The sequence below is a fragment of the Coenobita brevimanus genome, chromosome 63, assembly GCF_032717465.1.
Source record: "Coenobita brevimanus isolate Jiangsu-jjx chromosome 63, ASM3271746v2, whole genome shotgun sequence".
Lineage (NCBI taxonomy): Eukaryota > Metazoa > Arthropoda > Malacostraca > Decapoda > Coenobitidae > Coenobita > Coenobita brevimanus.
The window spans coordinates 33,076,637-33,091,801 of record NC_137016.1 but is presented as its reverse complement, the minus strand read 5'-3'; the positions used below and the strand labels follow the sequence as shown (position 1 = coordinate 33,091,801).

Sequence of the window (15,165 nt, the reverse complement as noted above, 5' to 3'; positions counted from 1 at the left end):
ACACACACACACACACACACACACACACACACACACACACACACACACACACACACATACACCATCTCCAAAACCAAAAAAACTCCCAATATTTCTCACCCTCTATTAAAAAAAAAAAAAAAATCCTTCCATTGTTCCTCCCCGGGTAATGACTCCGCCCAGGGTTTCTTTTCACGCAATGGCTATTTTTCCTACCTTTTCACCTTCTTTCCTCCCCTCTCCCTTCATTAGCACCGAGGCAAGGAATGGAAATACTACGGTGAAGAAAACTGTGAATTAATGCAGTGTGTGTGTGTGTGTGTGTGTGTGTGTGTGTGTGTGTGTGTGTGTGTGTGTGTGTGTGTGTGTGCTTTGTTTATTGTTATTATACACAGTGCACCCCACCTCATGGACCAGTGCAACAACGATCCAGCAAATCAGTTCACAAAAAACCCAGATAGCAGAGAAGCTGCGGAGTGTGTTAAAAGATTAAAGAAAGCATATCAAAAGAACAAAGCCAGGCACAGCTGCAAACTAGGCATGAGTACACGATTCACGCAGTACTTACGGCCACCTAAAAACGCTCTCTGAACTACTTACTCAGGCAGGCTCATCCACAACTGCACATTCATGAAACCCCTATTGAACTGAGTCGCCGTATCAGTACTGAAAATACCTGCCCGTAAAATCCCTGCTTTTTGGTACGTCAAGAAGCTACATATCGACCCTGCAAGAGCACACTCTGCAGGCAAACTAATCCAGAACCGCACATCATCATCGATAAAACATCTACCAAACTGGGCTATCTAATACCACAACGGCGAGAATGTCTGCTCAGATATTCTTTCCGCTGCCTCGGTGCGTCGAGGAGCTACCGTACATAACAAACCGGCATCGCAACATGATGAGGGGACACGGGCTGGTGACTAATGTATACAAGGACAGGACACCCATACTTTGTCTATCAGCCAAATAGACCCTGACGAACCACGAATGCTGCAACTTTACCCATTACTGCCGCCAAGGAGGTATGTTTTGTTTTGGTGTGTGTGTGTGTGTGTGTGTGTGTGTGTGTGTGTGTGTGTGTGTGTGTGTGTGTGTGTGTGTGTGTGTGTGTGTGTGTGTGTGTGTGTGTGTGGGCACCATTACAGGAAAACTTTGATGGAACTGCCCCAAATTTGAAAAAAATTTATGGACCATTAGATGAAAAAGTGGTTAAAGAAAAAAAAGGTCACGAACATCATAAAAAACGGAATGCTGCTGCTTTGGCGGAGGCACGTGCTTTCTGAGTGCCCGTTTAACAGACTATCAGGAAGAACTGATTTGGTAAGGTGCTTTTACTGCTTAAAGTAAAATGTATGTTTAGCCCCCTCAATGGCTGTGGGTTCAGATTTTTGCGTGCTCCCGTGGTCGGCCTTGGTTGTGTGCTGTATGCCTCTAGTACTTACCTTTTTCTCATATATACGCTTAACCCGTTATATCATCCGGTGACAGCTTTCTTGTTTAATTTGTTATTTCAAGGCGAGTTTACTCGACTCAGGAAACGCCTCTCGCACTGGAAGAGGTTAATAATGGCTATATGGAACTCCTTCATTCGAAAAGTTTCCTCCAAGATGCATAAAATCGTCGGGAGATAGTGAAAATAAACAAATAAATAAATAAATAAATAAATAAGTTCTTTGGCTGACCGGGTAAATTACCTTCGCTCAAAATACTCCTCCAGATTCGGGTAAGATCTTGTTACCCAATTTCCTGAGTCTGTTATGTGGCAGTAATTTGCTTATACCAGCTGGTTTACTTGCCAAACTTCCTTTCTAGCCCTTACATCCCTTAATCCTCTTGCTGTGTAAAGTCAATGAAAGGGAAGGAGGAAGTGAGGAAAGAGGAAGAAAATTATGAGGTAATGGTTATAAAGGACATGAGAGCAGAGAAGGGGAAAGAACAGGAAGTAGAGAATGAATTGATGGAGATAGAAGACGAGAGAGAAGTGAAGGAAAAAAAAAGAAGTACAGGAGACAGAGGATTATTAGAAGGTAACTGAGTGGTAACAGAAGTGGACAAAGGAAAAGAAAGGAAAGCGCACAGCAATAGATCTATCAGTCCTCTCCTAGCTGCCCATGACTACCAAAACAATATAATATAATTTCTATTTAATTCGATGATCACAGCCAATCATGCTCGTCCTATCGCTGCTGCCTGCTATTAAGACGAAAAAACGATACATATTTAAATCGATGGCTCAATTGGTAAGCTGCTGTACTCACGCAGTTGCAAGCGCTGGTTCGAATCCTCGCAATGCCAACGGCCATACCACGTTGAGTACACCGCTTCCCGTCCGATCAGCGAAGTTAAGCAACGTTGGGTCTGGTTAGTACTTGGATGGGTGACCGCCTGGGAACACCAGATGCTGTTGGCATCCCTACGTGTCAAGTGGGGTTGGTGGAGGATTAGTGCCCCTCCCTGTTAAACAATAACTCTAAGCCCTTGGCCACCCCGTTTGGGATACATGGCGTCTGGCAATGGATGGAAAACAGTAAAGCAAGATGGCCTCCCCCGCCCATAAATCCTTCCGACAAACAGCAGAGAAAATTATCATGAAAATTTTCATTTAATCGCCAGGACGTCATTTATATTTTAAGTCTATCATCTCCTGAACGTTTAATTCACAAAATCTCATAGCAGAATTGTTTAATATAGCCACTGACTCCTTCATTCCTTCACTATTAGGGTGTCTTCCTAAATTCAACAACATCGTCTACCGGACCAGGAGCAGACATATAAAACGCGATCGTGCTGAAGGAGCTAATTTGTACGGGAAGGGAACATTACTCATAAATGCATAATAATTAAAGGGAAATGTGAAAAAGGGGGTCAAGAGAGGTGAAGAGGGGTCAACAGAGGTGAGGAGGGATCAAGAATGGTGAGGAGGGGTCAGAGGGAGAGGTGACGGGGTGAGAGAGAGTGGTGGAGAGAGGTCGGAGGGTGAGGTGAAGACGGGTCAGAGGGAGAGGTGATGGGATGAGGGGGAGAGCTGAAAAGAGGTAAGAGGGAGAGGTGAAGAGGAAGGAGAGGGAGAGGTGAAGGGGCGAGAAGGAGAGGTGAAGTGGGGTTTGAGGGAGACGTGGAGGGATGAGAGGGAGAGGTGAAGAGGAGGAGTGAGAAGGAGAGGTGAAGAGAGGTTAGAGGGAGAGGTGAAGAGGAGTGAGATGGAGAGGTGAAGAGGAGTAAGAGGGAGAGGTGAAGAGAGGTTAGAGGGAGAGGTGAAGAGGAGTGAGATGGAGAGGTGAAGAGGAGTAAGAGGGAGAGGTGAAGGAGGTGAGAGGTGAGGTAAAAGGGGTGAGAGAATGGGTGAAGGGGGTGAAAGAGAGGGATGAAGGGGTGACAGGGAGATGTGGAAGGGGTGAGGGAGAGGGGTGGAGGGGATGAGAAGGAAGGGCGATGGGAGGTGAGTGGAACGGTTGAAGAAGATGAGAATAGAGGTGAATGGGGTGAGAGGCAGAGAGGAGAGAAGGAAGAGGATGAAGAGTGAGAGCAAAGGTGAATGTTGAATGAACTGGTTTGTGAGTTGTTTTGTTGCTTAACCCTGATCCGCTTGACCAAGCATACCTATCGACCGCAGGTAAGCAACTTCCCCATGGGGTTGTTCCATTGGTTTCTTAAACAGTTGATGTTGTGTCTGCATCTTTGTGTAGCATGTGGTGTGCAGTTCTCCATTATATGTACCATACTGTGTGGGTCCGTCATTGTGTAACATATGCTGTGCAGTGCTCATTATGGGTACTACGTTGGGTGGGTCTACGTATTCTGCAAGTGGGGCATGTGTCATCTGTGATTCCATCAAACCCAAGTGATAATTCAGGAGGGCTGGGTGGTGAACTGATTTAAACCTACAGTAGGTTGGTGAACTTCATCAGCTCGGTTTACCGATACCTCTGACGGGTTGACGTCACGAGGGGTGTGTAACTGAGATTAATGAAGTGTGAATGGAGAGATGAAGAGTGACAGAAGGAAAGAGGGGTGAGGGAGAGAAAAGTGAGCAGGTGAAGAGTGAGGGGGAGGGGGGATGAAACGTAATGGGTCAAGGCGAAAGGTGATGGGTAGATGAAGGTGATATTGTGGTGTAACAGGAGATAAAGTGGTATTAACCTTATATGATGGTACGAAAATATGGGTGGTGTTAAATTTGTATGACTATATAGAATGCTTGTTATTAAACTTATATAACAGTACGCAAATAATAGTAGTATTATATTTTTCTGGTGATGTCGGATGGAGATGAAAATGGCATTAACTTCACCCTGACAACGTATCATATGTAAACTTCGGAAGGATCTGTAGTGGCGGAGGCAGTAGTAAGAGAATGTATTAGGTCCGTCAGTCCAAAAAGTATCCTCTAAAATGAATTAAATCATCTGGTGGTAGCAAGACCGAAATAAAGAATATGGCACAAAATGAAGAGGTTTATGTGGGGGTACTACAGTATACTCTGTTTGACCTGTGCAGCTGAAATGTGTGGGGCAAGTAATGTGTGTTTGTATCTCGGCTGCTGATTGGCCGCCGATGATCTAAATATACAGCTCTTCATATTTTAACTCATATACATTTATATTTTTTAATTCCCTGCACTATAAGCAGCCTCCTCTCCCTCTTTATCGCATCCGTATCTCACCTCTTCCTTTTCCGTACCTGCTCCCCCCTCTCCCCCTTCCCGCTCTTCTTCTTCCTTCATATTCTCCTTCTTCTTAAAATCTCTTTCTCCCTTCTTTCCCCCTCTTCCTCTTCCTCCTCTCCCTCTCCCTGTATCAATCTCCTTTTTCTACCCCTCCTCCTCTCACTCTCTTCTTCCTCTTCACCTGTTCCTCTTCCTCCCCTCCCCTCTTCCTCCCCTTACCTTCTTCTACTTTCTCCCCTTCCCTTATTAATCTCACTCTCTTCCTCTTCCTTCCTTCACTTTCACCTTCTTTCTTTTCCACCCCTTCCCTCTTCTTCTTTCTCTCCCCCCCTCCTCCTCCCCCCCCTTCGTCCTTCCTCACTATCTTCCTCTACCTCCTCTCTCCTCCTCCTCCCTCCCTCTGCCACCTCTTCTTCTCTTAGTTTTCCTATCCTCCTCCTCTTCCTTTTCATTCTATCCTCCTCTTACTCTCCCTACCCTCCCATCCTCCTTTTCTCATCCTTTTCCTTCCATTCTCCTTTTACGGTACACTTTCCAACCTCCCACTCTTTCAACCCATTTCTTATCCCTCCTCCACTCCTCTTCCTCTCCTCCCCCTCTTCCTCCCCTCCTCTGTCTGTCTGTCTGTCTGTTTTTTTCTCTCTCTCTCTCTCTCTCTCTCTCTCTCTCTCTCTCGAGATACATAAAATCCTCCACTTCATTAAGTGATTCTCCATTATCTCCTTCACGTTCATGGCGTCTTTTTTCACTTTGCTCTTCTTTCCTCATTTTCTCCAAGTTTTGGAAAGACTCCTTGAGTTGAAGGGGATGGATAGAGCTTTAATTAACCTCTTCTTTATGAGGAAATCTCCAAAGCTGAATAAAGTACTCTGACGATAACTAGAATAAAATTAGAAATAAGGAGTGTCGTTGGCTGAAGATGTTAATGTTGCACCGTGATTCTGAATAATCATTAAAATAATCGTTCGGATAATAACAAAAAATAACCTCCAAAATCCCTAATGACAACCCGAACAGTAGTATTATTTCCCTTTTACTTTAACTTGGCCTAAAACTTCTGTCCTTCCATCTTAAGTACCAAGTTGTAACAACAGTTACAATGGAATATGTTGCTGGTCACGAAGAAGTGCTATGGAAAAGATCTAGAGCCGAAGTATTGTCTTTTCTGTTACTGAGCAATGAGATAAAAGCTGTAAAATGACGAAAGTTTGAGCCAGGTTATGGTGAAAAAACTATAATAGTAGTTGTAACCCCTGGTTCATCAGAAATGCGAACGCGGTGGATTGCAGGCTGAAGCTGTCTTCCTCGTGCAGTGTACTCCATGCCATGGGTTAGGAAGGGCGCTGAGTGGCTTTTCCATGAACAGGCAATGGACCCACCCAGCTAAGTTAGTGTCACAGCGCACAGGCACCGCTCATCAATACCCATCAACCCGAGCAATAAATCAGTGATAACTACACTAGTAATACCAATAACAGCATCAGCAAAAACACTAATAACAAGTGAATGAAGTATTGCCATGCAATACAAAGTGCCCTACCGGATGATAACCATACATATGTACTGTGTATACGATGTGGGTATGACAGAAATATGTATCCACCGGGTACACAAAATGGATATGTAAAGAGGTTGACCTTGGGCGTAGATGGCTGGTTGTTGTGCGCGACACACCGCCGTGGTATGGGGAACAACTGCGTGAAGTTATATAAAAGTCTGTCCATGCATGTGAAAGTTACAGACAGGACACGAAATTGCGGGTGGACTGACGTACTGATGTACTAACGGAACCGCGCAAACCTATAGACACCGACTGATTTGACCAGTTGGGGACTATAGTCGCGGCGCGTGTCTCTGAGGTTGTTATTGTCGTGCTCTGGCAACTTACCATTCAAAAGTGCATCTGATTTTGTGTATAATATGAGACGCATGTGATTCGTGTGTAATATGTTCGTGTATAATAATACTCGTGTATAATAATATTCGTGTATAATTTATTCGTGCATAATAATATGATTCGAGTATTGTATGATACGAGATCGGACGCACTTTTGACTGGTACGTTGCCAGGGTACGATAATGACCACCTCAGAGTCGAACGCCGCGACTATAGTGACCAGAGTACACGTCTGAAGTGTTAAGAAGTGAGATTTACCAGATAGATGCTCGAGAAGCTTCTTGGCGTTTCGTGTACGGTAATTACGGTTTCAGTACGAGTCAGAGTTGCCAGTTTGCTTGCTGTTTGTGAGCGTAGTTATTGCATAAGTTATGCATTAATTTTTGTGTTCTTTTTTCATTATAGTGCTTTATTTAAGTGATTGCTTCTTAAGTTATATAATTTAAGTTTGTATGGTAAATGATTTAGTGTTATGTAATGTAAGACAGCTTTGGCATGTTTTGGTTGTTTCTGAATTGGCAACTTTGCCCGTCGAGAGTACACTCGAAGTTTCGAGAGTAAGGCAAGCTTATATAAGATAAGAGACCAGAACAAGTTTAGTCGGGTTTCAGTTCAGTTTGAGGAAAGTTTTAGTTGGTTTGCAGTGTAGTGTAGTGCTGTCAGTGAAGTTTGTGAAGTGTTGCTGGCAAGCATTAAGTGTGATTACTGTCAGTGAAGATTATTTTCGGTACTTTGTAATAAGTGAAGTGTTGGCAAGCATTAAGTGTACTAACAGTAAAGTGCTGTCAAGCATTAAGTGTAATAGCAGTTATTAAAGTTTGTATAGCTCCAGTGCTTGTGAGAACAGTTAAGTTTTAGAGCATTAAGTGGAATTACTTGGAAAATTAAGACAGTGAACTTTAAGGAGTCAGTGTTTATTTTGCCTCAGCTGATCATGTGTACTCTTGTCAGGACTTCATATTATAATACAATTCATAACAGATAGCATGATGGATAGATAGATAGATAGACAGACAGAGCACCAGACAAGGTGTGGGAACGGGAAATTAACTTGCAAACCTTTAAGTGAAGGAACGTTGATCGTGCAACGGAAGCAGTACATACACACAGACATACAGTATTCTAGAAGCTTCCATGTCAGTATGTTCAACCCATATTCTGTGTATAGCCCAGCACCTACTGTGTTTATAATCTTCTGTATTGTATTTGCAGTAGTGCTGTTCGCAATGCACAGAATGCATGCAAGAATTGCAAATTGGGAGTCAGTATTTAGTGGGGGTAGAGTAAGCATTCAAGTTAACCCCCCTGAATGAAGTGTACATATTTTATATATAGTATTACTAACATATATATATATATATATATATATATATATATATATATATATATATATATATATATATATATATATATATATATATATATAAGAAGGACATGATATGGAAGTATACCAGTATCATTATCTCTGTATGAAATATTAATAGCTCTTACCATAATCTTAACTTTGAACTATTTTTTTTTTCTTATATATACATTTTACTGTTATACATAGACATCTTACAAAATGTCATACAATAATCAATTTAACCATATTGCATTTATTCAATTATGTATACAGCTTGTTTAAAATGTAATGGTACTGGATCACTGCAATATTAACATGAATATTATATCTGTACAATATTATAATCAATATTATGTATTAATAGATTAGAATATGTCAATAATGATTGCTGTCGGAGGACCGCCAGTTGGTGTGACCGAGCAATGTCAGGACTCCATATTATAAATACAAATCATAACAGATAGCATGATGGATAGATAGATAGATAGACAGACAGAGCACCAGACAAGGTGTGGGAACGGGAAATTAGCTTGCAACTCTTTAAGTGAAGGAATGTTGATCGTGCAATGGAAGCAGTACATACACAGAGACATACAGTATTCTAGAAGCTTCCACGACAGTATAGCGCACGTGACACGACCCCTGCTAAACGAGAATGTAGGAATCAGAGCTGAGAAAGGGACTGGCCATAGAACCGGCAGGTAGTGGAGACAGCAAATAAGAATAGGGGTCCAACTAGACTCAGTTAGTAAATTAAGTCTCTTGTAATACATACGCTGCTCAACTTAGACTTTCTCTGAAGATAATAAATCAAGATGAACTCCCTGTATTCATCTTTAACTCCTTCTGCTCTTCGATTACCAAAATAACTTTAACCAAAACTCAAGACTTAAATATTACAAGACTAAAGAGTTTTATGTATATAAAAGGTGGCTATAAAGTCCAACACTGTACACCTAAAGGCTGACAATAGGAAGAACAGCTCACTGGGCAACGTCCTTCCTATACTGAACTACTGCTGTTGGAGCCTGTGGCAGTGTGGGACGAGGACGTAACACTGGTGTCAGGAGTGTGGGATAATTTCAGTGCTGCAGTGAGTCTAACCTTCAACATGGAAGCAGAAGGTATGAAGACAAGGTCTTGAGCTGGGTAGGAGGAGGAAATTTCCCTGGCGATAATCATGAAGCTAATACAGGCACAAAATAAAGAGCTCAGAAACGAATTTAAAGAACAGTTACAAGCACAATTACAGGCACAGAATGAAGGACAGAAAAAACTCCAAGCACAATTACAGGCCCAAAGTGAAGAACAGACAGTGCTCAGGAACAAACTCAAAGAACAGTTACAAGCACAAAGTGTCCAGTTGCAAGCACAGAATGAACAACTAGAGGCACAACATCAAGAACAAAAAGAACGATATGAAGAACTTCAAGAGGCATTATAGGAGCAACAGAAGGAGGTACAACTGAGGGTACAAGGACAGCTGGATGCATTCATGGGGGGAAATGAAAGAAGAACAGCAACAGCTTAAGGAGGAAGTAGATGCTAAGCTAGAGCAGCAGAAGTATGAGGTAGGCAATAATGTGATGGAGTGTAAACAGCATGTAGATGACCAGTTAAAGACAATTAATGAGGAAACAGTGATAGTGCAAACAACATGTGGATAACCAGCCGAAGATTAGCGAAGGAGTAGTGACAAAATGCAGACAGCATGTAGATAACCAGCTAAAGATGAGCGAGGGAATAGTGATGGAGTGGAAACAGCATGTAGATAACCAGTTGAAACATGTAGTTGACCACGTGCAGATTATTAGTGAGAAAATTGAGGCTGTAGAAAAATACTGCACTGCTGAGCCTCAGGTTAGTGTACAGGGGGCATATGAAAGGAAAGGACAGTATATGGTGAATCTTGACGGATCCCAGGCATCTAAAGGTAGCATTACAGGGTTGAATAATCAGAATGCAGAAGTTATAAGTCCTGGCCTTAATGATAATGCCCCAGTTTTTAGGCCCCAAACCATTGAAGTGCATGGCTGTAATGGGGATCCATTTAGGAAGAAACCTCAGGTATTTGATGGCAGAGTATCTCAGGAAGCTTACTGTGTACAGTTTGAGTTACTTGTAGATCAGAATGGTTGGGATGATAAGAAGAAGGCTGTAGAAGACCCACCACTGAAGAAATGCAAGAGAACCTTGATGAATAATGTGCGAGAAGACAGAACAGATGGCAAGAAGTGTAGTAGGAATGGGAATCATAGGAAGAAATGCTGCTGTTCTGTAGTGATGAGGCTGGCATCAGATGAGGACCTGGGGAGGATGCAGATGGAGGATGCAGATATACAACCAGTGCTAGAGTGGCTGCAGAATATAGTGCGACCATCATGGGAAGAAGTTTCCAGGTTAAGCCTTGCAACCAAGAGCTACTGGAGTCAGTGGGACCTTCTTCGTTTGAACAATGGGCTACTGGAGCATCAGTGGGAAACACGCGATGGCCTCAGCAGTATTGGCAACTGGTGGTTCTGAAGAAGATGAGGTCTGAGATCTTGGATGAGTCTCATAACCAGATCACTAGTGGGCACCTGGGAGTGAAGAAAACTCTAAGCCGGCTGCACCAGAGGTTCTACTGGATTGGCATGCATCAGGATGTTGAAGAGTGGTGTCGGGCCTGTGATGTGTGCTGTGCCAAGAAGGGACCCAAGAAACGTGGTTGCGCCCCTCTCCAGCTGTACGAAGTGGGTGCACCGATGGAAAGAGTTGTGGTGGACGTTGCTGGACCTTCGCCACTCACTGAAAGAGGAAACTAGTATATATGTGTCGCCATGGACTACACAAAGTGGCCAGAAGCCTATGCTATCCCTGATCAAGAGGCTGCGACTGTTGCTCAGGTGTTGGTTGATCAGTTTTTCTGTCGTTTTGGGATGCCACAAGAGCTACATTCAGACCAGGGTAGGAACTTTGAGTCTGCTGTGTTCCGCGAGTGCTGCAAGTTATCGGGGATCAAGAAGATCAGGACGACCCCACTAAGGCCACAGTCAGATGGAATGATGGAGAAATTCAACTGGACACTAGAACAAGAGCTGCCCAAGAACTGCGTAGATGAACACACAGAATGGGACCAGAAATTACCTGCATTGTTGATGGCATACCGGTCTGCATCCCATGAGTCTACCAGCTGCATTCCTGCAAAACTGATGTTGTGCCACAAGTTACGTTTACCCATTGACTTGTTAATGGGAAGACCACCTGGTGAAGAGCTGCCAACAGACACCACCAGCTATGTGACGCACCTTCAGGAAATGCTGGCTGAGGAACATCATCAAGTGCGAGGAGCCCTCAAGTTTTCAGGAGAAGTGGTGAAATGCAAGTATGATGTCAAGGCAAGTGAAGTGAGCTTCAAGGATGGTGACCAAGTTTGGTTATACAATCCTCACCCTAAGAAGGGACAGTCACCAAAGCTGCAGAGACCATGGGACGGGCCTTACACTGTGTTGGACTGCCTATCAGACGTAATGTATCGGATTCAGGGAGACAGGAAGTCTCGCCCAAAGGTGGTACACGTGAACTGTCTGTGGCAGTACAATGGGCCAGGACAGTACAGTTGGGACGTCTCCGAGGAATTGTGCTCACCCACGGCTGAGGATGTTGAGGACCAAGGAACTGAAGTGGAAGAGGATGGTGACAGTTTCCTGAGGGAAGAAGTGAATGAGAAAGAAGACCAAGACCTTCCAGAAGGAGTGGACTGTGTGGAGGAGCAAGGACGTCGTCGGAAGCGGCACAGAAGACCTGGTAAGTTGAAAGATTATTTTGTGTATAGTTATATGTTTCATTAGGATGAAGGTTTATGTCTGTATATATTGTGTAGCTTTGTCGGGACGACAGTGAACTAGGGAGGGGGTAGTGTTAAGAAGTGAGATTTGCCAGCTAGGTGCTCGAGAAGCTTCTTAGCATTTCGTGTACGGTAGTTCCGGTTTCAGTACGAGTCAGAGTTGCCAGTTTGCCTGCTGTTTGTGAGCGTAGTTATTTCATAAATTATGCATTAAGTTTTGTGCTCTTTTTTCATTATAATGTTTTATGTAAGTGATTGCTTCTTAAATTATGCAATTTAAGTTCGTATGGTAAATGATTTAGAATGTTATGTAATTTAAGACAGCTTTGGCATGATTTGGTTGTCTCTGAATTGGCAACTGTTGTCCGTCGAGTGTATACTCGAAGTTTCGAGAGTAATGCAAGCTTATATAAAGATGTTAAGAGACTAGAACAAGTTTAGTCGGGTTTCAGTTCAGTCTGAGAAAAGTTTAGCTGGTTTTCAGTGTAGTGAAGTGCTGTCAGTGAAGTTTGTGAAGTGTTGCTGTCAAGCATTAAGTGTGATTACTATCAGTGAAGATTATTATCGGTACTTGTGTAATGAGTGAAGCGTTGGCAAGCATTAAGTGTACTAACAGTAAAGTGTTGTAATAACAGTTGATAAAGTTTGTATAGCTCCAGTGCTCGTGAGAACAGTGAAGTTGGAAAGTATTAAGTGGAATTACTTGGAAAATAAAGACAGTGAACTTTAAGGAGCCAGAGTATATTTTCGCCTCAGCTGATCTTGTGTACTGCACACCTAAAGGCTGACCATAGGAAGAACAGCTTACTGGGCAACGTCCTTCCTATATTGTACTACTGCTGTTGGAGCCTGTGGCAGTGTGGGATGAGGACTTAACACAAGTAATAACCCCAGTACATCTCCTCAGTAATAACCTATCTTGCACTAACGCCAGTAGTAATTTGTGAATTCTGTAGTAATAACTCCAGGACGCCTTCCCAGTAATAACCCCAAAGAAATTTTTCCTAATAACCCCAGTACTCCACCAGTGCTAACCCAGTACTGTCCTGAACCCTAGTTCCCATTATACCATAGTGCGTGTGAATATAATGAATAACGAACACCATCAAAGGACTGAGCCGCGTCGGATTGTATGAAGGGATGGAATTGCCACCACAGTCACAACCACTACTAGCACAACTAATACCATACCTAATACCACAGCCAATACCACTACCACAGCTACCACAACCACAACTATTACTAAACTACCACAAACAATGCCACAATCACTACCACAATTAATGCCACGACCACAACCACTACTATCACAATTGCTCGTACTACCACAGCTAGTACCACAACTAACTACTAATATTGCCACAGTCGCTACAACACCCACAAGCACAAGTACCACAACCATTACCACAAGTACCAAAACCATTACCACAAGTAACACGACACTATCCCAAGTACCAAAACCATTAACAAAGCTACCACTACCACAACTACCAAAACCATTAACAAAGCTACCACTACCACAACTACCAAAACCATTAACAAAGCTACCACTACCACAACTACCACAATAACTACCATAACCAATACCACAGCTTCCACTACCTACCACAACTACTGTAACAACTTCCGCAACCATTACCACAGCTGTCATCACCACTACCAAAACTATCACAACCACCACCACAACTTCCAATTCCACTACCACAACTACCAAAACCATATTCACAATTTCCACTACCACTACTGTCACAACCACCACCACAACATCTTCAACAGTTATCACAACACGTATCGCAACTGCAACTAAAATTACCAAACTTGCACAACCACTACCACACCTATTACAGTTACCACAACTACAAGCCTATCAAACCTGCCAGGGCCACTAACCCCAAAATCATTACTTGCGGTAAAGACTATTCCTAATATCACAAAAAAAAAAAAAAAAAAAAAACAGCCATCACCACCACCCTCACCACCACCACAGCAATCACCACCACCCTCACCACCACAACAACGATCACTACCGCCTTCACCACCACCACTACAATTACCGTCACCCTTTTCGAACACACACACACACACACACACACACACACACACACACACACACACACACACACACACACACACACACACAGTATATAAAAACTATACCAACGCAGCTATCAATTATACAGGCAAGGATAGAAAAGAGACGGAAACGTTAACTCTTTCATGCATATTAGATTTTCTTCACAATGGTTCACTAAATCTCTCTCTTTCTCTCTCTCTCTCTCTCTCTCTCTCTGATCGGTAAAATTTTGATGAAGCCTCAATCCGGTGCCCGATAGTCATGTCTCGTCAAAGGGGTGAGGCGATAATATTCTCCAATTATATTTTATCCCAAACCCTATCTTCGAACATCATTCTCGCAGCCAGTCGCGTATACCTGCATTAAGGTAGAACCATTATCACAGGACCAAAGGAGGTTTTTCTTTTTCCATCACCATCATCATCATCATCATCATCATCATCACACCCACCACTATTCCTCGTTAAAGTATTAAATAGGGTGGTAAGATCAAGGGAGCGTAAAAATAGAACCATCAGAGTATAATGGTAACAGCCAGTCCCATTATTTTACCCTTTCGAGGTATAAGGACCCGAGTTTAGGCTACTACCGTCCAGTACATTATCCACTTACGTTCGATGACTTTTCCATTTTATTCTAAATATTCTCAGACTATTCTACTCAGATTATGAAAGATTATCCTCACTGCAGACGCTACATACAGCCTACATTTACCCCATCCATACAAGGTCTCTCCCAGGCTGTATAAAAATCGTCTGTAGGTAGCTGGAGTAAAATACGTCATCATATTTAAAGGGTCAGGAATAATGGCCAGTCGACTTCTCCTGGTTGTATTATGTGACGGAAAAACCTCCAGTCACAGGGATCGAACCTACGCAAGCCAGGCCAGTACTCCGAGAAGGGTGATCTAACCACCAAACCATCTTTGTCGTGCGAAACAGGGCAACACATCTGTTCGCCCATAAAAGCCCTTGGTATTTCCGATCCACCTCGCAGGCAAAACATCAACACAATATTACCGTGCATTTATTACGGTATTACTACGCTTTCGGACAATACCTCCAAATTCTTTTTTAATTACTTCAGCTTAGATTAGGGTAAGAGTCCTAGGCTAGGTTAGGTAAGGTATGGTTAGGTCAATTAATTTTTGTTTTGGTTAGGTTAGGTTAAGTTCGACGACCGTCAGAAAAATATAATTTCGTCTTCCAAATAGGTGTTGTCCGAAACGACAAATATACCATTTTTATTATTATTATTATTCTATCTATCTATCTATCTATTCCCAGACGCCTCAATCCCGTTTGGGGTGGCCACAAACAAATCGCCTCCAAGTCGCTCTGTCCCCTGCCATTTCACTGCCCTGCTCCCAACT

The 15,165-nt window shown here is 42.9% G+C and overlaps 1 non-coding gene across 1 annotated transcript; it reads left to right on the top strand.

The window, feature by feature from the left end:
• Positions 1-2,276: 2,276 nt before the first annotated feature.
• On the top strand, positions 2,277-2,395 carry LOC145404541 (5S ribosomal RNA). The gene has a single exon (XR_013898198.1). It is a non-coding gene; the product is annotated as a 5S ribosomal RNA (ribosomal RNA).
• Positions 2,396-15,165: the final 12,770 nt, after the last annotated feature.